The 24,461-nt window shown below is 46.6% G+C and overlaps 1 protein-coding gene across 3 annotated transcripts in view; it reads left to right on the top strand.

The window, feature by feature from the left end:
- LOC310674182 (uncharacterized protein) overlaps nucleotides 1-24,461 on the top strand; it is a 276,582-nt gene that overhangs the window by 2,475 nt on the left and 249,646 nt on the right. For all 3 annotated transcript variants that reach the window (XR_014509418.1, XR_014509419.1, XR_014509420.1), the window contains exon 2: nucleotides 6,014-6,115. The gene's annotated coding sequence lies outside the window, so the exon portion shown is untranslated. The remainder of the gene's footprint in view (nucleotides 1-6,013; nucleotides 6,116-24,461) is intronic.

Genomic DNA, 24,461 nt, shown 5'->3' with positions numbered 1-24,461 from the left:
CTCAGGCCAAACAGGATAGTTGATGCAGTTATCATATTCTGCCCTTCTGTTGGATGCCCAGGTGGCATCTTGTGGCATGAGGCACCTTCCATCAGCTTAGTCTGGTGCTCCAGCTGTGTCTCTTCCTCCTGAAAAGAAATATCCTGGCCACTGTTACCCAGCACCTGAATTAGACTAGACCACTGCAGTGCATTGTATTTGGAGCCACATTTGTAAACTACTCAGAAAGCTCCACTTGGCATGAAATACGATAGCTGGGTCACTGGTTGGCACCAGCTCCAGTGAACTCCATTGGCTTCCCATTTGTTCCAGGGCACAATTCAAAGTCATTTCGGGCTTTGGACCTGGATATCTGAAGGACTGGTTGCTGCCTTATGAATTTGCCTGGAGGGTGTATGGTTGGGGTTCCTGTGTTGCCCTGTGGATGTCTATATACCTAACATGCCCTTCACATTTATAACGCCTGAAGGGGAACACCAGTGTTCAGCCTGCTCATATCATTTCAAATAGAAACAAGAAAACTACTGGCAATATCTAGACCTTTACTATTTATTTTAAGGCCACTATCTATTGAACTCGATCTGTTTACCTTTTGCAACTGCTTCGAAATCACACACTGCAATGATCCTGTCAGTTTGGCTGGGTCTGCTGTAGCTAGAGCGATGGCATCAACGTACAAACTCAGTTGATAGATTTTTATCTCCAATTTCAGGAAACCATATGTTTAGATTATTTATTTCCATTGCCAAAGGCCTGGATCCGTGAGTATCCTGCTTGTAGAAAGGCACATCTGCTCATGCAAGGAGCACCCTCAGTTTCTGCCACCCGCAACCCCAGCTGCAGCTGCCTGTGCACACTTATTAACCACACTTGGGACGGCTGGAGAGGTTGTGCCTTGACTGCAACGGTGATCTTACGAGGCAAGAATCAGCAGTTTTCCTTCCCTGTATGCCGAGAAGCTAACCTGCCCAGCTCATTTCCAGATGACCTGTTTATTGAGCATTCATCCTGATTTGTCTGCACAAGTTTGTGGGGAGGTTATAAGACGCCATCTGTTTATTGAGCATTTGTTCTGATTTGTTTGCAGGGAGGTCAGATGATGATTTCTTAAGCAGGCGTTATCTCACACCTTTCCCCCCTCACTTTTCTTATCGTAAAATGTCTGGCTCTGTGGGGAAATGATTTTGTTGCTCAAGAGCACCAAATCATATTGAACTGTGCAACCGGAATTCACCGATGTGTTATATAGAATCCCTCCTGAAAATGGCAAACATCTGGAAGTGCCCCTCTTCTCTGTTTGGTGCGAGAGGTCTCCAGACCCACAGGCATAGGAGTGCCACCTTATTTCTTAGCCTCTTGCCTTTAGTTCTTTAGGCAAAACCTCAAAAGGAGATGGGATACCCACTTTAACTCCGTATAGCAGGCAGCAAACAATCCGCAAAGAACTAAAGCAAATGTAAAACATAAGCAGGGGTCCCCAAATGGATAAGAGTTGTTTGTGAGGGTAAGTTAGCTTGTGTTCTGATCTAAGAGGTGGCAGGAATGTTATTGTGGTGGTAGGGGACCTGTTCAGTCTCTGAAGGCAATTCTGGGCATTTAAGAAACAAACAAGTCCAAAAGCATAGTCACTACTGTGGTACCTCGGGTTACAGATGCTTCAGGTTACAGACTCCACTAATCCGGAAGCAGTACCTCGGGTTAAGAACTTTGCTTCAGGATGAGAACAGAAATTGTGTGGTGGTGGTGGTGCAGCAGCAGGAGGAGGAGGCCCCATTAGCTAAAGTGGTACCTCAGGTTAAGAACAGTTTCAGGTTAAGAATGGACCTCCAGAACGAATTAAGTTCTTAACCCGAGGTACCACTGTACTTAGTTGATGCAGGAGATTCCAATGCGTGTCCCCGAAGTTGTAAAACTGTTAGTTGCCGCAGGGAATAAAAATATCTTCCTCCAGGATGTGCTTCTCATGTGAAAATCACATGTTCTCAGCAGTTGGACTGTAATTTTACCCTGCTGGTTAAGTTGCGATTTTTCTGCACCGCAGCAGTGCATCTGTTCTCGTTTTCTATGTGCAGCGGAATCGCATAGGATGTCGCACTTCCAATACAACTGCTGCACATTGGAGTGTCATTGCTGCACACAGAACAAGATCTGGGAAAGCTAACTGAAAATGAGTTGCTCTTTCAACTTCCCATACTTACCAGGACTTTACATTTACATTTTCTTTTGGCTAATATAATTTTCTCCATAGAGATCTCCCCCCCCCTTTTCCATGAGTTGTGGCAAGCGCACATTCTTTTCATAAATTAATTTGTCCTTGCAAAGCATAATGTCAGCATCTTTTTATTCCCCTTTGTGCCTGACATTTAATAGGTTTTTGTTTTCCATGGCAAAAGATACCGCTCTGTTATTTAGGTAGTAGAGGAGGAGAGAGGGAGGTTAAGCCAAAAGCAATAAAAAAAAAAAGCATAACCGCAATTAAATGTCAGCTGATCGGCTTTTAGAAAACAGTCAGCTCCTTCTCTCCCCTTCTCCACTCTCCTTCCTTCAAAGTGCTGTAATTTAGCAGAAAGCCAAAGCAGCAAATGAAGCACTTGTTTCATGCAGCCAGCTTTTAGCAATGTGTTATTGGTTACTCAAAGGCAAAATGAGATGTGAAACATGAACTGTCTCTCCTCCCCACTGCGGGTCCATTAAATTATAGAGACAATATTGTAGTGCTTAGCTAGCATATTTATTGCAAGATGTATCCCATTATTATATGCTAGAGAAATGAGTGCTTGTAATGAACCAATTAGCAAGGAGGCAGCTGTTTGGATTATTACACCCATTTTATAGGTGGGTAATCAGATCCTGCAGTCCGCGGTAGAGCTGGACAGATGCTTCCTTTAACATGGTGCCCTATGCAACCTGAGGATTCCCATTTTGAATGCACAAATGCAGTGTGTGGTTCTTCTTGCGCTATGCTATAAGAAGGCGTGCAAGTGTTCCAAGGGGAAGTGCTCTTTTTCAGTGCTCAATCTGTGTGGTGGTTCATTTTGACATGAGCCAACAGTGTGACGCGGCAGCTAAAAAAGCCAATGCAATTCTGGGCTGCATCAATAGGAGTATAGCATCTAGATCAAGGGAAGTAATAGTGCCACTGTATTCTGCTCTGGTCAGACCTCACCTGGAGTACTGTGTCCAGTTCTGGGCACCACAATTCAAGAAGGACACTGACAAACTGGAACGTGTCCAGAGGAGGGCAACCAAAATGGTCAAAGGCCTGGAAACGATGCCTTATGAGGAACGGCTAAGGGAGCTGGGCATGTTTAGCCTGGAGAAGAGGAGGTTAAGGGGTGATATGATAGCCATGTTCAAATATATAAAAGGATGTCACATAGAGGAGGGAGAAAGATGTTTCCTGCTTGGCAGGGGGTTGGACTCGATGGCCCTTGTGGTCTCTTTCAACTCTATGATTCTATGATTCTATGATACATTTTGAATTCTCATGATGCAGGATGATTTATTTATTTTTTAAGATTCTGAAATGTGTGCAGGAATTTTCTAAGCTTGCTGCTTTATTGGGACTATAATATAGCTGATTCAGAAAGGAAGGAAGGAAGGAAGGAAGGAAGGAAGGAAGGAAGGAAGGAAGGAAGGAAGAAGGGAAGAAGGAAGGAAGGACTGTATGAGTCCTTCCTACAAAACCAAACCACAAGTGGGAAGTTACCTATTTGAATGCTCCCCCAGATCAAAAGCACCCTACATGTTGGGGAGTATGTTTATGATGATTAGGTTTGCCCTAATCATTAGGTTTTCCATTTGCAGGGTGTTTGTGACACATCAACAGGTCTCAATATTCTACAGAGGGAGCATTCAAATGTTTACATTTCCTCTTTCAGTTCCTGCTGTTGGACAGAAGCCAGTGGATCATCTAGTTCAATTCTCTGTCCTGAGCCAAGAAAGAAGCCTGCCCAAGTGTTTTTGAGCTTTTCAAAACTTCCAACAAGGAAGTGGGATTCTATTACTTCCCAATGAAACTTATTTCACTTTTTAGTAGCTCTTCTAGGAACTACTTCGTAATGGGCAGTATTAGTCTTTCTCATCTTGTCAAGTTGCCAGATCACCAGTATCCCAAAGTCAGAAACTCAAGAAATGGGACTCGGCGATGTCGCAGGGTTGCCAGCTCTTGAAAGTAAAAAAAATATCATTTGTTGGTGGGGATGTGATTGCACAGGCTGGCACAAGGCCTTTGGCTGCTTGAGAAGAACAGCAAACGGTGTCCCTCTCCTTTCAAGAATCAAGATACAGACAGCCCCCCGGCACCTGAGGCGGAAAATCCCACAAGTGCCTCTTCCCTTTTCTTTGCAGGAAAAATGCAACAATGATAAATTAAATAAATCTGTTGCTCGTTAACGACATCCAAATTCAGCTGCCTGAAACAGCTGCTTCATTCTACGTCATGGCAGAGCTGGCCCTCTCAGTTAGAAAACCAGTCGTGTGTGCGGATTCTAACCAGAAGCAGGTAAATGAGTACAGTATTGTGCTGTCAAAAGAAATCAGGAAGTTGTGTGTTTCAAAATTCACAAGATTTTCCTTAAGAAGCTCATGAAAAATGGGGGGGGGGGGGCCAAAAAACTACTATGGGAGTCCCAAGAGATAAGAATTGCATTAGTCAGACAAAAGTAGTTGTCTTGAGGGTAAAGGGCCCTTTCATAATAATAATCAGCATCAAATATTTTTTGTACCCTGCCCATCTGACTGGGTAGACCTAGCCGCTCTTTTTCCAAAACAGGGCTGCCTTCAGATGTCTTCTAAAAGTCAAATAATTGTTTATTTCCTGGACATCTGACAGGAGGGCGTTCCACAGGGCAGGTGCCTCTGCTGAGAAGGCCCTCTGTCTGATTCCCTGTAATGGTAGAGATGGAGATGCCCCATCAGGTATACAGGACCAAAGCCGGGTGGGGTTCAAATGTCAACACCAACACTCGGTATTGTGCTAGGAAACATATTGGGAGCCAATTTATACTTTTTCAGGACCAGTGTCATGCGGTCGTCTTGTAAAATGTCTGTAAATGTTGCCACACTGAAGAGCTGGTTTTTTGGTTTCTCAATTCCTGAGCGACACCAAGGCTGTTAGTCTGCTGTGTATTTTGGAAAGTTGTTTGTTTGCTATGGCTTGGGACACCTCTTATGATATTTTGCATGATGGTCCTTGAGGTCAAGAAGGCTTTTTGTCTGTATAGGTATACAATCGGACGCCATTTTGAATTGAGATAGCAGATTGAACCTTTCTAAACCGCACAGTTTATAACAGCTGATTTCAAAACTGCACAGATCTTTTTGGTTTCTTAGAATTCCCGGGCAGCACTCGGTACAATGCTCCTTGTAAAAATAATAATAATAATAATAATAATAATAATAATAATAATAATGAAATAACTAACAATATGCTTCCCTTTCATGACTCCCAAACACAGCTGTCTGACTTTGCCTAATAGTAGGGCTGGCCCTGGCCAATGGTCTGAGGCAGCTTCATACATTCATGGACATTCACAACTCCTTCTGTTACTCAGTTTCATTTGGTTTGTGCTTTCTGCCCCCCCCCCCCATTAGCAGTTAGGGAATTAATATCTCCATTAGAGGGTCTGGTCCAGATTCCACAGAAGTTAGTAAAAGTCTTAATGCTGGCTTCAGTGTGGGAAAGATGGATCCTTAATGTTCCCATGAAAATGTTTCTCAGGACTTCTTTCTACAAAGGTCTAAAAGTTCACCGGAAAGCAGAGCCACACACTCTGGTTATTTTTGACAAATTTGTTTATCCGTTCCCCCTACCTCTTTTCCCTCTTTTTTTAAGACCCAATTTTGATCTCGGTTTATAATTTCTCCCAGAAGCTACACTTTCATACAAAAATAGATTTCTGTCCTTTTAAAGGAATAGTAAAACAGTAAGTGTGACTACAAAGTGTGGGAAAATATTGCCCCTTCGTTTCCTCATCTCTCTCCACCCCCCTTGCCTTCTTTTTTGGCACAGGATTGACATGGGACCTAGCATGGTTATTATTCCCAGGACAAGCCGGACCATTTGCAGTTGTGCTGCGTGACCTGCATCGATGTCAGTGGAAGCCACAGAAAGGTAAGGAAATGGCAAGCAGCTTTCTATTAATGTATGTTACGCGGAAGGATCGGGTGTAGCATGGCCACATTTCTAAAGGCGCAGTACTTCCGTTGCTTTAGGGCTCTGGAAGCAGGACAACGTTCTGGAGGCACAGCGGTGCATCTCTGCAACACTCCCTTTGGAGAAGCTACACCTGCTAGGCTATTGCTGAAAAGTTTTTAGAAGAGCCCCAACCCTGTCCTGGTTGCTTTTAGCTAGACAGTATTTGCTCTAGGCGATGATTATTATCTGTTTGCTGTGCGGTGAGCTAGCCATTAAAAAAAATAAAGGCCCTGGTATTTACTGAAACAATAGAGCGAGGAAAAGAAGCCTCATTTTGACTGACTGGTGCTATTGTTGTTCTCTCCCATTCTTTGAGGAGCTAAAGCATGGTCTGCATATGGTTCTTGGGCGGTTTCCCATCCAGATAGTTTGTGGAGTCTGACTGGCCTAACTTGCACCGTGAGCCCTCAGACAGTTGTTATATTTCCTGCACTTATGAGGCTGAGCAAGAGAGAGAATCGACTGTCTTGCATGGGAGCAAGGAGACCATAGCAGTAGGTACCAAGGTGATCCATGGCAGCACCTCCAGTTAAAAGGATCAGGTAGTTGCAGCAGATGATGGGGAATGACCTCCTCTCAGAAGCCCTGGAGAGCAGCCTAATTTTTATAGACATTTTGGCGCCTGAGGCGAACCACAAAATGGCGCCTCCTCCCCACCAGGGAAGAAGTGGTAAGTGAACAAGAGGGAGTAACGATCTACATTGGGATATGTTGCTCCTGTGGATCCTGCCACCTGAGGCAGTCGTCTCACATTGCCTCATGTGTGGGCCGGCCATGGCTGGGGTTTTCACAGGGACATTGGTAGAGGCAGGCAAGGGGAACCCAACAGGGCTGCTTTGAGCCAGAGTGATTATACAGGACTGAAGGTGGTCACAGGGTCCACCAGTTAACTCCAGTTTAAGATTTCACCAACTGTTATTTTAACTTGGTAGTGTTGGGCCAACCCAATGTTGGGCCAACCCTTGTTCCGGGCACCAAAATAAGTCCCAGAAATTTACTTCCTACAAGATGCTTTCAGATAGAAAGGGACACTCTGATGTAAAAAGGAAAGGTGACAAAAAAGCTATGAATAGCTTTGAGATCAAAGATACATCTCTTTAAAGAGGGATGTATCTTTTCAAGGCTGTAATCCTGTGCACATTTGTCTGGGAGTGATGGGATGGTAGGTTCTCAATGCACACGGGCTTGGGGTTTCCTTTGTGCTTTGTCCAGAAGCTGTAGTTAGTGAAGCAGAATGGATGTCCCATCTTTTGCTACCCTGTACAGATCTAGCCTCAAAAATCCTTCACGAACTGAGAGCAGTTAAAACTTTGTCAGCACCCTGCTCAAAGATCCAAGCGCCTGTGACTGGGCCAAATTCAAAATGTTACAATTAGTATAACAGGTGCTTAAATAGGCTTAGTAAAGGTAAAGGGACCCCTAACCATTAGGTCCAGTCGCAGACGACTCTGGGGTTGCGGCGCTCATCTCGCTCTATTAGCCAAGGGAGCCGGCGTACAGTTTCCGGGTCATGTGGCCAGCATGACTAAGCCGCTTCTGGCGAACCAGAGCAGCGCACGGAAACGCCGTTTACCTTCCCGCCAGAGCGGTACCTATTTATCTACTTGCACTTTGACGTGCTTTTGAACTGCTAGGTTGGCAGGAGCAGGGACCGAGCAACAGGAGCTCACCCCGTCGTGGGGATTCAAACCGCCGACCTTCCGATTGGCAAGTCCTAGGCTCTGTGGTTTAACCCACAGCGCCACCCACATCCATATATATATATATATATATATATATATATAGGCTTGGGAGGTATTTATTTAAAGGAATGCCTTGCCCTGTGTGTGCCACCCAACCTGCAGAAGGGACAGTGTTACAAATAATGTTCTGTATTTGCGAGAAATCAAGCTTTTCACATGACAGCACCTATTCTTTGGAATTCCCTGCCTATTGACATCATGTAGGCCCCTTCATTGTACTGTTTTTGACGTCTACTGTTTTTGTATTTTGTATAGGCCAGCCTGCCCAGACAAGGAATTTTCTTGTGTACATTTGTATTTAAAGTGGTTGATTTTATACATATTCTGATAATTTTTATTATATTTTAAAATCGCTATTTTAAACGAATACTTTATACTACTTTATGTAAACTGCTGAGAGATTATTTTTCTGCTTTAGCTGTTGCTTGGTAGCATTCAAAGGACAGTCCTGAGGTATTTGTCACCCTGACAAGCTGAGGCATGCTGGTTCAAATGACCCTTACTTGTGGTTTGCTGGTTTACCAGAACTTCCTTCACCAGCCTTTGTTGGGTAGCAAACATACACAGGCATAGCTGACTATCTAAACTTAACCCGAGTGTAGAGAAAGTCTTTAAAATTTTATTTTGTTATTCAAATCTGTGTAAGGACAGTTGTGTCCAGTCTATCTGTGTTTCATGAGAGAGATTCAAGCACACTCCAGAATTTAGGTTCACCACAATTGAAGTCGTTTTGCGTTCTCTGCTGCCTGACGCAACAAATGCACTTCCTGTAACAACTTTTTGTGCTTAGGAAAGTCATAGGGGAAAGTTTGGGATGGTCAAATGATTAACAGGCAAACACACAAACAAATCAAGATGTAAGGTCAATGAGCAGGTCATCTGGAGGAGCCCAAAATCTTTGCATTTGTAAGTCTTTGGTTTCGGACAACATTTTTAGCTTATTGTCCTTGCTCTTGGATTGAGTTGTTCATTCTGTGGCTCTGTCTGCACCATACATTTAAAACAGCATCATACCACTTCAGACAGCAATGGCTGTCATGAAAGAATCCTGGGAAATGTAGTTTGTTAAGGGTGCTGAGAGTTGTTGAGAGATCCCTGATCCCCTCACAGAGCTACAGTTTTCAGGGCGGTTTAACAATCAACGCCCAGGGAAATCTGTGCATTATAGCTCTGTGAGGGGAATAGGGGTCTCCTAACAACTTGAGAGTCCCATGGACTGCAAGAAGATCAAACCTATCCATTCTTAAGGAATTCAGCCCTGAGTGCTCACTGGAAGGACAGATCGTGAAGCTGAGGCTCCAATACTTTGGCCACCTCATGAGAAGAGAAGACTCCCTGGAAAAGACCCTGATGTTGGGAAAGACGGAGGAAGAAGAAGAAGAAAAGTTTGGATTTGATATCCCGCCTTTCACTCCCTTTAAGGAGTCTCAAAGCGGCTAACATTCTCCTTTCCCTTCCTCCCCCACAACAAACACTCTGTGAGGTGAGTGAGGCTGAGAAACTTCAGAGAAGTGTGACTAGCCCAAGGTCACCCAGCAGCTGCATGTGGAGGAGCGGAGATGCAAACCCGGTTCTCCAGATTACGAGACTACCGCTCTTAACCACTACACCACACTGGCTCTCGGGCACAAGGAGAAGGGGACAACAGAGGACGAGATGGTTGGACAGTGTTCTCGAAGCTACCAACATGAGTTTGACCAAACTGTGGAAGACAGGAGTGCCTGCTGTGCTCTGGTCCATGGAGTCATGAAGAGTCGGAGACGACTAAACAACAACAAACAACTTACAGCACCCTTACCAAACTGCACTCGCTTACCAGGATTATTTGGGGGAAGCCATGCCTGTTTAAAGTGGCACGGCAATGTGCTAAGTGTGTAGTGCGGAGGGGGCCAAGGAGACAAAGGACCAAACTACGCATTATATGCAAGCGCATGTGTGTAAACTCTAAATAGCTTCAGTAGTGCATTGTGGCTTTTGGGCGGCCCTGTGAGCAACAGATGAGGAGTGGGAGGGCACAATCCGCCGCGTCTCCTGATCTACCACCTCAGCCTTAACATGGCTTGTTGCAACTTACAACAGGACCACCCCTCTTAATTTGTTACCTGTGTTGCTCTGTTTGGGGCTCTGGGTGAGGACTGTCCTGTTCTCTTGTAGTGACACTTAATTGGTTTTTGGATTCCTTGCATTCCACCCCTCCCTTTTAACTGGAACTGAATTTTAGTACTGGCTGTTGTTTTATTTTCACCAGCTGCTTCTAGATGTTAATGGATTGTTTGTTGCTACTAGAGTTTTTGGTTTTTAATGTACTGTGCCTGCTATCGTTAGCTTATCCCGAGACATGTCCTTATGACATTGCCCTGGAATTGCTGTGGTACAGAAGCTTCAGCTAGGAGGATTTACAACCTGTATTAGACGGACAAGATAGAGGCTGTGGGAGAGGTCAGGAACTGACCAGGAGTGGTGGGGGATCCAGCACTGGCATTTCCTGCAGCAATTATGTGTGATATATGAACAATGCACATGCCTCCTTCACCTTCACCTGGGAGCTCTGAGCAGCTGTGGGTTCCTAATATATAATCATCAGCCTGTTGAGGCAGAACACTGGTATTACACTGGTGAGGTCCTGCTGTGATCAAGATGGATCAGAAAGATCTTGCTAAAGAAGTGGGTCGTGGAAAAACTCTTTGAGAACACAGAGGGCTTGTCCACTCCGGAGTATAATGTGGAGTTGAAATTGCTCATCCCGTGTTCTTATTAAGTTTTTGCCGTCCACGTGATCTGCATTGCAAAAAACTGCAGTCACACACATCCCCCCCCCCCCCCCGATCTCATATTTCCCCAATTTGGGAACAATCCGATTAGTTGTTGAAAAACCCGAGCTCGCTCTGTTGCACTTAGGTAGTGGTATGCTATGCAGTGGACATGAAATATACTCGGAGTCCTGTAGTGATTTCATGCTCTTTATTGCAGCTTGTAAAACAGCGATTGAATTGCCCCCCAAACCTCAGGCTTTTATATACATTATTTACACAATGAGTCCCGTCTGATTGGCTGATTCTGCTTCCCTCCTGGAGCCTGATTGGTCTTTTCCTGCAAGCCAATCCGTTGTTGCATTCTACGATCCTACTTGCCTATTGTTCTAGGATCCAAGCTTAGTACATAACATTTCCCTGTGGGTGGGGCAATCCCTTGGGAAGGCTCAGTCCGCTACTGACCACTTTAGCAGCCCTTATTCTGATCTGAGCTTTCACCGAATATTGCTGACACATTTTCAAGGATGTGATTGCAATCATAGAGAAAAATCGGGGATGGTGGGAAGTGATCCTTGGCTGTCAAATGCAAATAGACACTTTGAGGAAAGGTGACTAATTCCAGAGTCTTTTTAGTGTCTGCTCAGGGTTGGCAGTCTTTTACACACAACTTGCCTACAAAAGCGTTCTTCTGTTTTATTTCAGTATCTTCTCCCATTTATTGCTTTGACGTTGCTAGTTTTTCAGTTTGAGCTGTCGACATATAAATGGGATGGGGGAATAAAAGATGGCACCACACATTTAAAAGTGCACCCACTGAGCGTCGAGCATCTTCTGTAATTCCTGACTCTTGTGTGTCTCTGTGTGTGTGTGTGTGTGTGTGCCTGCAAATCCTCTCCAAACATATTATTCCTTGTGGGATGAAATTACTTCCTTTAGCATTAGGGGGGGAGGATTCTAACTGAGTTGGAAAGCGTTTTCCTCCCACGGCATGGACTCCTTCCTGGAATAAATTTGAAATACAGTGATCTTGAGAAGTTGACTAGTCATACTCTGAAGTATGAAGAGAATGTAAGAGAGGAAGTGGTGGTTGGTGAGTCAGCATGAGTAATCTGGTTACAGTGAGCATGAAGACTGGAGTTGAGTTTTCTCCCCTGTTAATCATTTCATTATTAATATTTTTAAAATGCAAGGAAATATTATGCCTTTGCTGCTAGCAGTTGCTTTTCATCAATCCTTCACAAAGTGGTACCATCTCTAGGTCAGTTTCTATCACCTTCTTTCAAAGAACATGGAGAGAAGAAAAGAGAGGAAAGAAAGAAAGAGAAATGGTAAGCAGCTTTCTTTTCTATCATTGCCCAATTTAGCAGGCTATGTGGCTTAAGGATATACTGGCACCTTAAGATTTAGCTGCTCTTCCCAGCATGGTTCAGAATCCAGTGCATTCTCATGTGCAAAGGGTGGCCTTCTGTTGTACAGCAGTTTTCTGACAATTGAATTCTCAGTGTTTTACCTTCCCTAATTAATCTGCTTTAGCTTTAGAATCTTACCTAGCTGAGAAAGAGTCTTGCAGACAAATTGGGAGTGTTGCAGACAGACTGAACACTGAGCAGTGAAGTGGTGCAGAGAGTTGACAGTCCTTGGAAATAGAGTTCAGAATACAGTGCTGGTTGTTGCACAGACCTGCAAATCAGGATGTCTCTGATTTTTGTGGAGAGCCCCTTATAATGCTGGAAAAAACTTTTTTCTTTTCCATTGCTCTTTTTGTAGCACTATGCCACAAATCCAGTGTGCCCTTCCTTAAATACACACTTACAGATCAAGGTCTTCAGCTTCTGTGAGAAGGTGGTGTGAATAGCTTGTTGCTATGTTGGGCTGACTACCCGTGACAACCATCTAAAACTTAATACCTGAAAAATTCAGCATGCAAAATGCCAATAATTCGGGTTAATGGAAATGATTCCGGTGGATTTGGTGCCATTGCAGTACTGTAGTTTATTTTACTTTCAGTGTATGTCAATGTGCTGCAAGCGAGGTTTGGGCATTTGACCATTCAAATAACATTTGGCCAAGTCACTAAGTCAAATGTTGGCCAATAATGTGCAAGCATTTTTTGAAGCATTAACCTAATGTTAGGAGATAATTAATTGTAAAATTGTGTTAATTACCAAAAAAACCTCAGTTGCTCCAATAATAGTCAGATTACCTGTTTAGAGGTTTTCAGGTGTCAAAAGTGCAGCCCCTCACAGGAGCTCTGCAGAGCAGCCTACTAGATCTCATGCAGGATCTACTTCCGGGTTCCGCAGCGAGAAGAACGGTGACGGGGTCAGCCCTAGGCAGCGGCCTTTGCTCTTGCTGACGTCTTCTTTTCCTGTTTGGGATGGTTGCAAACGTAGCAGGCAGACAACAAAAGAAGCTTTGTTGTGCTTCTTGGCTTGACCCCTAACACTGCTGTAGTGTTAGGAGGCAAACAACCTTTAGTCTTCCTATATAACACTATAGCGAATTCTGTTTTAAGATGCAAGCTGCTATCTGCAATGCTATTTATCTGATGCATTTTTGCACCTACTTGACAGTCAGAAAGGCTCCTGGAGAGCCTTACATGCAATCAGTAAAGAAAGGAAAAAAGGAAAGAAAGACAGCCCTTGTCTTTACCATCTAAAAGATGCAATAATTAAAAAGAAAGAAAGTTGGTGAGGGAAGAGGAAAAAAGAGAACTGGGCACCTATTCTCCAATAGTAGTTCTGATCATGACCAGCTGGAAAGAGAAGCAGTTTCAGGGAGAGGATGGGCCAAATATGGCTGGGCTTCCAGCTAAGCCCATGGGGTGGCCTTGCTTTCCATCTCACCCGCTGCTGCAACCTGATGGAATAGCATGAATGCTACCTAGTGATGGGTGTTAGTGTGTCTCTCTCTGTGTGTAGGCATAGGCTTGATGCAACTTGTCTTTCAGCAGAGCCGATGGAATGTGTTTGCCATTGTTTGACAACATGTGGCTGCAGTCACAGTCTAGGTGGTCAGTAGCAGCGGCGTAGCTAGCTTTTCAGGTACGGGGGCGTGTTCTGCAGCCAGGGGTGGGGCGATCCACCTGTGGGGGCAGGGCGAGTCTCCCTGACGCTTGGAGCCTCTACGCTGCCTCCCCCTCAGCTGTAGGGTGGCTGAGGGAGAGGCAGTAGGCAGATGCAAGTCCCACGCTGCCGTTTCAGGCAGCACGGAACCTGCAGGCACCTAAGCCACCACGTCACTCCTAAAAAGTTTCGTGAGCCCATTTAAAAAACAACAACCTCAAAACTCATTTTGTCACCCCTCCCCCTCAGTGATGACACCCAGGGCAGGCTGCACCCCCTTCCTCCACCACTGGTCAATGGATAATATTTTGACCAGCCCATTAACTTGAGGGACAACTCTGCTTCCAACCCATGGGTCATGGGCCCCTTAATAGGGCCACATTGTCCTTGCAACAGGCACTGTGGGTGTTTCCTCCAATACAAACGGATGGCCAACCACCTAACTTTGTCTGCTTCACAGTTCTTCACCCAAATGCCTATTTTTCACCCCGTTTCCAAATGGGAGTTGAAGGGGGGAAATGAACACACACACACCCCAATTTTGAGCACCCAGACCCATCAGTTCTACAGTTCCACACTGTGTCTTCTGGAGGTTTAGCAGTTTGTTTTCCTCCTCGCCAAGTAGGTAGGCTTTGTAGCAATTCTAAATTGGTCCAGCCCTAATTGCAACAGCAGTTCAACAACATTCTGATTTGTGTTTGGGTGGCTCCTAAAATGCTCTCAATTCTGCCTTTATAAAATGGAAGTTCTCGCCATATGCTTCCTTGACCTGAGCAATTATTTCTCAGGATGCTTTGAATGATGCAATTTCCTCCAGCAATATCACTTAATTCCTGTTGCTCTCTGGGACCAGAAGTAAACCCAGTTAAGAGGAAATTGCCTTTAAGGGGACATTTTGAGGTAAGAATTGGTGGGTGTGGGAAGAGTTAACCTTCGCACCCACCAGTTCCCATCTGCAATTCTCATCTCAAGGTTACCTTTGTGTAACCTTGATAAACACAGTTGTTTTGGGAACATGTGTTTGCAGACGTAGACTTGTTCGTTCCTTGTGCAGCTGTGTTTGTGGAAGCTCCAGCCATTTCAGGCGGAATATGCACAGAACTATCAATAGGACTGTAGTTTTAACAAGGCATTAAACCCAACTTTTGCAAAGCCTGAGACAGTGGTCCTACATCAGCCCTGGGGCACATTTTGGCCACAAAATGCCAATTTCCCAGAAGAAAAACTATGATTCACAGGAACCCTACAACAACAGGCAAAACACGCACACAAACAACAAAACAAATAAAGCACAGAACCCCCCACCCACCCAATAAAGCAGGTCACACCCTCCACAAATAGGCATCCCTCCAAAAAAGGCCAAAAAACCTTATGGAAAAAATTGAGGCAGACTGGGCCTTAAGGTATCCTGCTGTCCATGGGCACCATGGAAAAAATAATCTTCTTTAAATCTCTTTTAGATCAAGAGACAAATAGGAAGTTTCAAGGCTATGAAGTAAAGGTTAGGTTCTGTGTGGAAAATCTTTGTACAGTGGTACCTCTGGCTAAGAACTTAATATGTTCTGGAGGTCCATTCTTAACCTGAAACTGTTCGTAACCTGAGGTACCACTTTAGCTAATGGGGCCTCCCGCTGCCACCGTGCCGCTGCCGCGCAATTTCTGTTCTCATCCTGAGGTAAAGTTCTTAACCCGAGGTACTACTTCCGGGTTAGTGGAGTCTGTAACCTGAAGCGTTTGTAACCTGAAGCGTTTTTAATCCGAGGTACCACTGTAAATGAAGCTTAAGGAATCTACCTCCCCCCCCCTTTTTTGCTTATTTACAAGATTTACATATCTTCATTTCAAAATTCGACTGCCAGACTTCAGGTGCGGGAAACTGAACCTGTTTTGTTCAGTAGCAGAAGCGGGGTGAGGTGGCAACACTTTCTTGACCTCCCAGCAGTAGCGTCAGTGCTACACACCGAGAGGGAAAGTTGGGGCAGCAAGGTGGTGAGGAGGTCAGTTCTGCACCATCTTGCATTGCATATGGGCTCTGCTGGTATGTTTGCACAGTGCTGACCTTCATGCCACCTTGTCCATCCTCTCAGTACTCATCGGAAACTCCACAGCCAAGAGGTCAGGAAAGCGCCCACTGCCCCATCTGCTACTACATAAAAAGGAAAAACCAAATCCATGTGAGATGGTGGATGCCTTAGAGGGGAACCTTTTCATCTTCTGAGGGCTGCATTCCCTCAGTGTCAGCGTGTTGAGGGCTGCAATGCAGGTGATGGGCGGAGCAGGAGCTAAAAGTACCTATCTCTTCTCTCCCTCTTTTTGCGTTCTCCTTTCTTCTCTTTCCCTCTCTCTTCCTTCACAGCAGGCTATCAGGGGAAGCACACCTGGCTCTTTCCAGAGGTCTGAGCTGATTGTATACGGAGGGCTAGCCTTCTCCTTCCACCACTACAGTATTTTCTGCTCTCCCCTCTCACTATTCCCCCCCCCTCCAAGGGTGGTGCAGTGGTTAGAGCAGGGGTTGTCAACCTGGTCCCTACCACCCACTAGTGGGCATTTCAGGATTCTAAGTGGGCGGTAGGGGGTTCTACAGCACAAGCCGAATCCTCCTTCCATCAATCACTGGTGGGCGGTGAGGAAATTTCACCATCAAGAAAGATGCATTAGTGGGTGGTAGGTATAAAAAAACCCATGACTACCCATGGGTTAGAGTGTCAGACTAGGACCTCAGAGACCAGGGTTCAAATCTCCAACCAGCCACTGAGCTAGGGGACCTTGGGCCAGTCCACCTAACCTACCTCATAGGGTCGTTGTGATGATACAACGGGGAAGGGGAGGATCTTGTAACGCCAGTCTGAGCTCCTTGGAGGAAAGGTGAGACCTAAAAAGAAAGAAAGAAAGAAAGAAAGAAAGAAAGAAAGAAAGATAGAAAGAAAGAAAGATCCGTCTCCCCTCACCATTTCATGAGTCTGCTCTTGGGCCACAGGTTCCCCACCCCTCCCTTAAGGAGACATGGACGTTACCAGATGAGACGAAATGCAGTCCAGCTTTTTATGTGCATTGGTTGAGATAGAGGGAGCAGGTAAGGACTTCCCTAACTTATCAGTCACGCATAATGTTGGTTTGCAGCGGCGTCTTGCTGCTAAAGTTGCATGCAGCTCACTTTGGATTGGATTAATTGTCTAGACGTGAGCACAGGATAGGCCTTTGTTGAGACTCCCAACTACTTTTGTGAGGTGAGAATATTCTCTGCTAGAAAATTCTCCGGAGAAAACATTCTCCACAAACTATAAATTCTGTGTCATCTACACAGCTGCTTTAAATGTACACACCTCATTAATCGAGAATATTCTCCAAAAGATTATTCTCAAGAATTTAACATCACTACTCCCAGCTCTAGATTCAGGTAGGTAGCCGTGTTGGTCTGATGCAGTTGAAATATATAAAAGAATAAAAAAAATTGTCCAGCAGCACCTTAGAGACCAACTAAGTTTGTTCTTGGTATAAGCTATCTGAAGAAGTGTGCATGCACACGAAAGCTTATACCAAGAACAAACTTAGTTGGTCTCTAAGGTGCTACTGGACAATTATTTTTTTATTTTTTTATACTCCCAGCTCATACAAATGGACATGAGGCCAGTCCCCAGCAGTCTGTTAGCCCCTCCAAAATGGTGGGGCTTTTTTGGGTGAAGCTCTATCCTGCAACATTTAGCTAATAATAATAGTGCATCAGTGGTAGATTTATACAGGGACATCCACACATCATGCCTCTCATTAGTTGTTCTGCTGTGCTTCCTCGACGCTCCTTCATTATTGCCATCTGGAAGGGCACTCTTGTGCTATAATGCAGCAAAAGCAGAATTAAAAAAACAACAACCCAGAACCTTTGTGGTATAAGCAGCTGCAGGGTTTCAGCAGGATATTATGGGACATGTACTGTTTGGAAACAAGGCAGTGTGTTGGCCCCAAAACCTCTGCACGTGCAAACCACATTGAAAGTGTGGTCGCATATAACCACCCCAATACCATTATAAGCAAAAACCATAATGGATGCACAATGAAATGACGACTGGAGAGACTATGCAGAATTAGACAAATTGACAGGAAGGATTCAAAACCTGCGGGTCCAGAGATTCTTAGAGGACTGGAGTAAATATCTGAATTATCTGAAAAGCAATTGTAATAAACAGATTACGCTAGTAGGACTGCAAGAAGTTCTGTAAGGAGGATTGCGCGAAATATTGCAAGGAAGATTATGAAGAGAATATCAGTTAAGGATAATTAAAAGTAATAGAGAAACTAAGAAATGCAGATTAAGCGATAAAGAATGGAAATATTGTATAAGACAAAAGTGTATGTTAAATGACTGTTGGAAATGATATGTTGTTAAAAAATTATAATAAAAATGTATTAAAAAAAAAAAAAAGAAATTACACCTGGAGGAGCCCTGAAGCTACTAAGAAAGAGGGACAAGAAGAAGAGTTTGGATTTGATATCCCGCTTTATCACTACCCGAAGGAGTCTCAAAGCGGCTAACATTCTCCTTTCCCTTCCTCCCCCACAACAAACATTCTGTGAGGTGAGTGGGGCTGAGAGACTTCAAGGAAGTGTGACTGGCCCAAGGTCACCCAGCAGCTGCATGTGGAGGAGCGGAGACGCGAACCCAGTTCCCCAGATTACGAGACTACCGCTCTTAACCACTACACCACACTGCTTTGCCTGAGGAGATACAGGGTAGGGATGTGTAACCTGTGCCTCTCCAGGTGTGTTTGGACTCTCTAGCATAGCCAATGGTCAGGGATGGTGTGAGCTGTAGTCAATGACAAGTGGAGAACCCCAGGTTCCTCACCCATGGTGTAGGGAGAAGCGTAGCAATAAATGACTGACCCAGAAATGATTGCAACCTCAGCTTCAGAAATGTATAGCCTCATCCGCAAGTGAAGACAAGAGTGCATAAAAATTACAATGTCATTGTAGATGAAAGCAGAATTTGAAAGGTGCTGATTATCTCGCTTCTTACTCACCGCTTTGGTGCCCTTTTCTCTGCTGGAATTTCTTTCTGTGTGTTTTCAAGTGGATGTTGCTTACGGTAAATGAAACTGGGTCTACATTGTTGAGATTCACGAGAAGAGACTTCTTCTTTTTGTCGGTGAACTCCCAGTGACCTAATTTTGGGGTAGGGGGAGTGCTTTGCTGTCGCCTACATACAGTCACTCTAGTGTGTCAACTTTTGGGGTTAAAATTAGTAAGCAGCCACGCTCTTTAAAATCAGCTTATCGCTGACAATGAGCAGTTGAACTTGCCTCCTTACAAGAGAAAAGGTGCCGTGCTTTGTAGTTTTTGGAAACAATGCAATGTAAGGACAGAATTAGATATTGTGGTGGCATGAGCAATATGTCAGAATGCAGATCATGTCAAATTCTAGTAATGAATTGAGTGTGTGGGGGGGGTAACTTTAAAGTCAGGTGGACTGATTTAAATCAATGATGGCTTAAATAAGCAAGAAAGGGGCATATTTGTTCATGTATAGTTTGTAACAGTGATGGTACAAATCTGCCCATTAGACCATGTTAATTTTCAAATAAATGGAGTACAGTATTTGCACTATATATAGGCATAAAGGTAAAGGTAAAGGATAGTTAAGTCCAGTCGCAGACTCTGGGGTTGCGGCAGTCATCTCGCTTTCCTGGCTGAGGGAGCCGACATTTATCCACAGACAGCTTCTGGGTCATGTGGCCAGCATAACTAAGACGCCTCTGGCGAAACCAGAGCAGCGCACAGAAACGCCGTTTACCTTCCCGCCAGAGCAGTACCTATTTATCTGGGAGCCAGTGTGGTGTAGTGGTTAAGAGCGGTAGTCTTGTAATCTGGGGAACCGGGTTCGTGTCTCCGCTCCTCCACATGCAGCTGCTGGGTGACCTTGGGCCAGTCACACTTCTTTGAAGTCTCTCAGCCCCACTCACCTCACAGAATGTTTATTGTGGGGGAGGAAGGGAAAGGAGAATGTGAGCCGCTTTGAGACTCCTTTGGGTAGTGATAAAGCGGGATATCAAATCCAAACTCTTCTCTTCTTCTTCTATCTACTTGCACTTTGACATGCTTTTGAACTGCTAGGATGGCAGGAGCTGGGACAGAGCAATGGGAGCTCACCCCATCACGGGGATTTGAACCGCCGACCTTCTGATCAGCAAGTCCTAGGCTCTGTTTAATCCACAGTGCCACCTGCATCCCATATATATAGGGATACTTTGTATCATATGTTTTATAAATAAATTATGGTGTTGTTGTTTTTCAAAAAAACTGCTAAATTAATTAATAACTTTAGTAAAAGGTTTTTATATACATACATACATACATACATACATACCGTATTTTTCGCCCCATAGGACGCACTTTTTCCCCTCCAAAAATGAAGGGGAAATGTGTGTGCGTCCTATGGGGCGAATGCAGGCTTTCGCTGAAGCCGGGAGAGCGAGAGGCATCGGTGCGCACCGACCCCTCTCGCTCTCCAGGCTTCAGGAAGCTAGCCGCAAGCCTTGCAAGCCCTGTGGGAGTTCCCACAGGCTCACAAGGCTTGCGGGCAGCAGCCTGCCGCCCGAAGCACGGGGAACCCTCCGGAGGACTCCCCGTGCTTCGGGCGAGTGTCCCCAAGCCTGGCGCGCCCGACGGGAGGTCCCGCCGAGCGCGCGAGGCTTGGGGCGGCAGCCTCCCGCCCGAAGCACGGGGAGCCCTCCGGAGGACTCCCCATGCTTCGGGCGCGTGTCCGCAAGCCTTGCGCGCCCGACGGGGAGTCCCGCCAAGCGCGCCAGGCTTGGGGCGGCAGCCTCCCGCCCGAAGCACGGGGAGCCCTCCGGAGGACTCCCCGTGCTTCGGGGGCGTGTCCGCAAGCCTTGCGCGCCCGACGGGAGGTCCCGCCGAGCGCGCCAGGCTTGGGGCGGCAGCCTCCCGCCCGAAGCACGGGGAGCCCTCCGGAGGACTCCCCGTGCTTCGGGGGCGTGTCCGCAAGCCTGGCGCGCCCGACGGGAGGTCCCGCCGAGCGCGCGAGGCTTGGGGCGGCAGCCTCCCGCCCGAAGCACGGGGAGCCCTCCGGAGGACTCCCCGTGCTTCGGGCGCGTGTCCGCAAGCCTTGCGCGCCCGACGGGAGGTCCCGCCGAGCGCGCCAGGCTTGGGGCGGCAGCCTCCCGCCCGAAGCACGGGGAGCCCTCCGGAGGACTCCCCGTGCTTCGGGGGCGTGTCCGCAAGCCTTGCGCGCCCGACGGGAGGTCCCGCCGAGCGCGCCAGGCTTGGGGCGGCAGCCTCCCGCCCGAAGCACGGGGAGCCCTCCGGAGGACTCCCCGTGCTTCGGGGGCGTGTCCGCAAGCCTTGCGCGCCCGACGGGAGGTCCCGCCGAGCGCGCCAGGCTTGGGGCGGCAGCCTCCCGCCCGAAGCACGGGGAGCCCTCCGGAGGACTCCCCGTGCTTCGGGCGCGTGTCCGCAAGCCTTGCGCGCCCGACGGGAGGTCCCGCCGAGCGCACCAGGCTTGGGGCGGCAGCCTCCCGCCCGAAGCACGGGGAGCCCTCCGGAGGACTCCCCGTGCTTCGGGCGCGTGTCCGCAAGTCTTGCGCGCCCGACGGGAGGTCCCGCCGAGCGCGCCAGGCTTGGGGCGGCAGCCTCCCGCCCGAAGCACGGGGAGCCCTCCGGAGGACTCCCCGTGCTTCGGGCGCGTGTCCGCAAGCCTTGCGCGCCCGATGGGAGGTCCCGCCGAGCGCGCGAGGCTTGGGGCGGCAGCCTGCCGCCCGAAGCAGGGGGAGCCCTCCAGAGGGCTCCCCTTGCTTCTGGCGGGTGTCCGCAAGGCTTGGGGCGGCAGCCGCAGCTGAGGGGGGGAAATAAAATTTTTTTATTCATTCCCCCCCCCCAAAAAAACGAGGTGCGTCCTATGGGCCGGTGCGCCCTATAGGACGAAAAATACGGTACATACATACATGGGGGAGGGGGTATCCCTGCAGGTTTGTTATTGTTTTCAAGGCATTTTCTAAGGTTTTGTCTTTTCAAAGTGTAATCAAGTTATGCTATATGGGCTATGAAGGGTATTTCGATAAATTGTTAGCAAAAATGTGTATATTAGTCGAAACGGCATACAAAAATGTATTTATCAGGAGATATTCACATTAAATGCTGATGAATTTTCATGCAGATTCCCCGCCCCGCCCCCCGCCCCCAATTCACATATGGTGGTGGAAATGTGGAGAGCTGAATTTATGTTGGGATAAATGAGAAAAGGAAAAACAAACCTGACCAGTTTTGCCATCCCTATCCCCTGCTCAGTTCTGCATATACAGACCCTCCAAGTGTCCCTATTTTCCAGGGACATCCCTGATTTAGAGAAGCAGTCCCAGTTTCTGATTTGATCCTGGAATGTTCCATTTTTACTTAGGACATCCCTATTTTCTTTGGTGAAATGTTGGACGGTACGGAGGTATCCGACCCCTGAGCTGTCTGAATGAAATTCCGTATACAGAAGGTTTATTAAAATTTCCCATTTTGTGTGGTTTGTTTTTTATGTACACCATGTAGAAATGCAAATACCGTAATTAAGCAGCATACAGATGTCATGAATAAGCAAAACAAAAGGGTAAATGATGGCATAAACTGACCTGAAATTGACCTAACATACTGCATGTACTTAAGGGCTTATTAACAAGAAGCCACAATGCTATTTAGTGAACGTATTTTTCTGTGGTGAATCTATGGTAGCTGCTATGACAAGACATTTCACCAGTAAAAGATAGGTCTCTTGTCAATGTTATTGATAAAACTAACACAACTCACGAGACCGTAAAGTACAAATTCATTTACAGAACTGAGGGAAGATGAAACACTCAAGTGAGAATGGACATCATGTTTTGAAAGTAAAAAATTACCAGTCTTCAGTCAGAAATGCCCTTTGGGGGCTATGCCACAAGACACGAATGCATGATATGACTAGTTTTCTCACCATTTACTATCACCGAAACAAAAGCTTTCTTTTTAGTGCCTTGGATCAGGGAATTTGTATGATCCTCTTCTCAAATCTTAGGCTTACGAATTAGCTTTCTTTTATTACATTTATCCCACACTTTCCCAAATTGCTCTGAGTCCCAGCTTATCTCTCATACAAGCAGTTTAGAGGGACAAAACTGCTTCACTTCAATAGAAGAGCTGTATCGTGTCCCTGCATGTCACTACCTCGGCATGATTTTGTAATTTTCCCAGGTGCAATGGAGCACAGGTCCAGTGGAGGGGGAGCACAGGCTATTTTTCACTGCTGGAGCAATGACAGCATCTGGGAAATTTTTTTTTGGGGGGGGGTGTAAAATGGCGGCAGGGGTAAGTCCAGTTGGGTGCATTGAGACTCCTGACACTGCTTCGATATCCTCCTACGTTTTCTCACCCAGATTCACCGGCTTCTCTCTTCTGCCACTGTGGCTAGACCTCAGCCTTCTGAGCCTCCTTGCAGTCTCCTCACCACGTCTGCCAGAAGTGGCACATCTCCTTCTGGGAAGTGTATTTCCTGGATGTTCTGTGCACACTTCCGGAAGCACGGTGGAGGCAGAAGCTGCTATGGCGAAGGCAAGACAACAGAAGCAGGACATCTGGGATTTCAAACAAAAGCCGGGGAGGCTTCTGTAAATCCAGGATGTCCCGCTCACAGCAGGACTTCTGGGTGCTATGTGCTTGGCTGCTCCTTAAGTGGCCCAAGAGTGGCGCTGGCAGAAGTGCAGTGATTGGGTGCTGGACCCCACACTTTGGTTTCTCTATAATGTAAGGCCTTGCATGCCCATGGCATTGCATTGTGCAGAATCAAGATGGCTGGCCTCACACGTTTCTTCTGTGATGAGATACTGGGCTGCATATGTGTACCTACTTGGGGGGGATGTGTGAGCCCTACATTTTTTATTTTTATTAAAGATTTTCTTGATTTACAAAAGTGTGTACAATGTCTCTCTCTCGTATCCCCCCCCCCCCCCATGTAACATTTTACAAATCAGTTTCATTTGTTGAGACATTAGGAAGAAAAGGGGGAAAGAGGTGGAGGGGGGAAGATGGGTGTGGGTGGGGTCGGGTGGCGATGTTTCTGTTTTACTTACTATATGTAGGGTTTGGTGTCAGCATTGCTTGTGCAGGTTCTCTGCTGTTCGCTTGTGTTCCTTTGGTGGTGAGAGGTTGGGGTTGGCCTAGAGTGTGGTTATTCGTTTGTGGTTGGCTGTGGTGGTCTTCGTTTTCATGTGTGAGTGGGGTGGGTGGGTGTTTTGCATCAGGTTAGCCATAGGGACGTGGGTGGTGCTGTGGGTAAAAGCCTCAGCGCCTAGGGCTTGCCGATCGAAAGGTCGGCGGTTCGAATCCCCGCGGCGGGGTGCGCTCCCGTTGCTCGGTCCCAGCGCCTGCCAACCTAGCAGTTCGAAAGCACCCCCGGGGGCAAGTAGATAAATAGGGACCGCTAGCGGGAAGGTAAACGGCGTTCCGTGTGCGGCTCTGGCTCGCCAGAGCAGCGATGTCACGCTGGCCACGTGACCCGGAAGTGTCTTCGGACAGCGCTGGCCCCCGGCCTCTTGAGTGAGATGGGCGCACAACCCTAGAGTCTGTCAAGACTGGCTCGTACGGGCAGAGGTACCTTTACCTTTTTAGCCATATTGATTTGTATGCTGTTGGTGGATTTTTGTCGTCTTGTTGGTGAGCCCCACATTTTGGCTTT

The sequence above is a fragment of the Podarcis tiliguerta genome (assembly GCF_965153285.1).
Source record: "Podarcis tiliguerta genome assembly, chromosome: 3".
NCBI lineage: Eukaryota > Metazoa > Chordata > Lepidosauria > Squamata > Lacertidae > Podarcis > Podarcis tiliguerta.
Note: the sequence above shows the minus strand (reverse complement) of the source record. Positions and strands in the feature narration are given on the sequence as shown.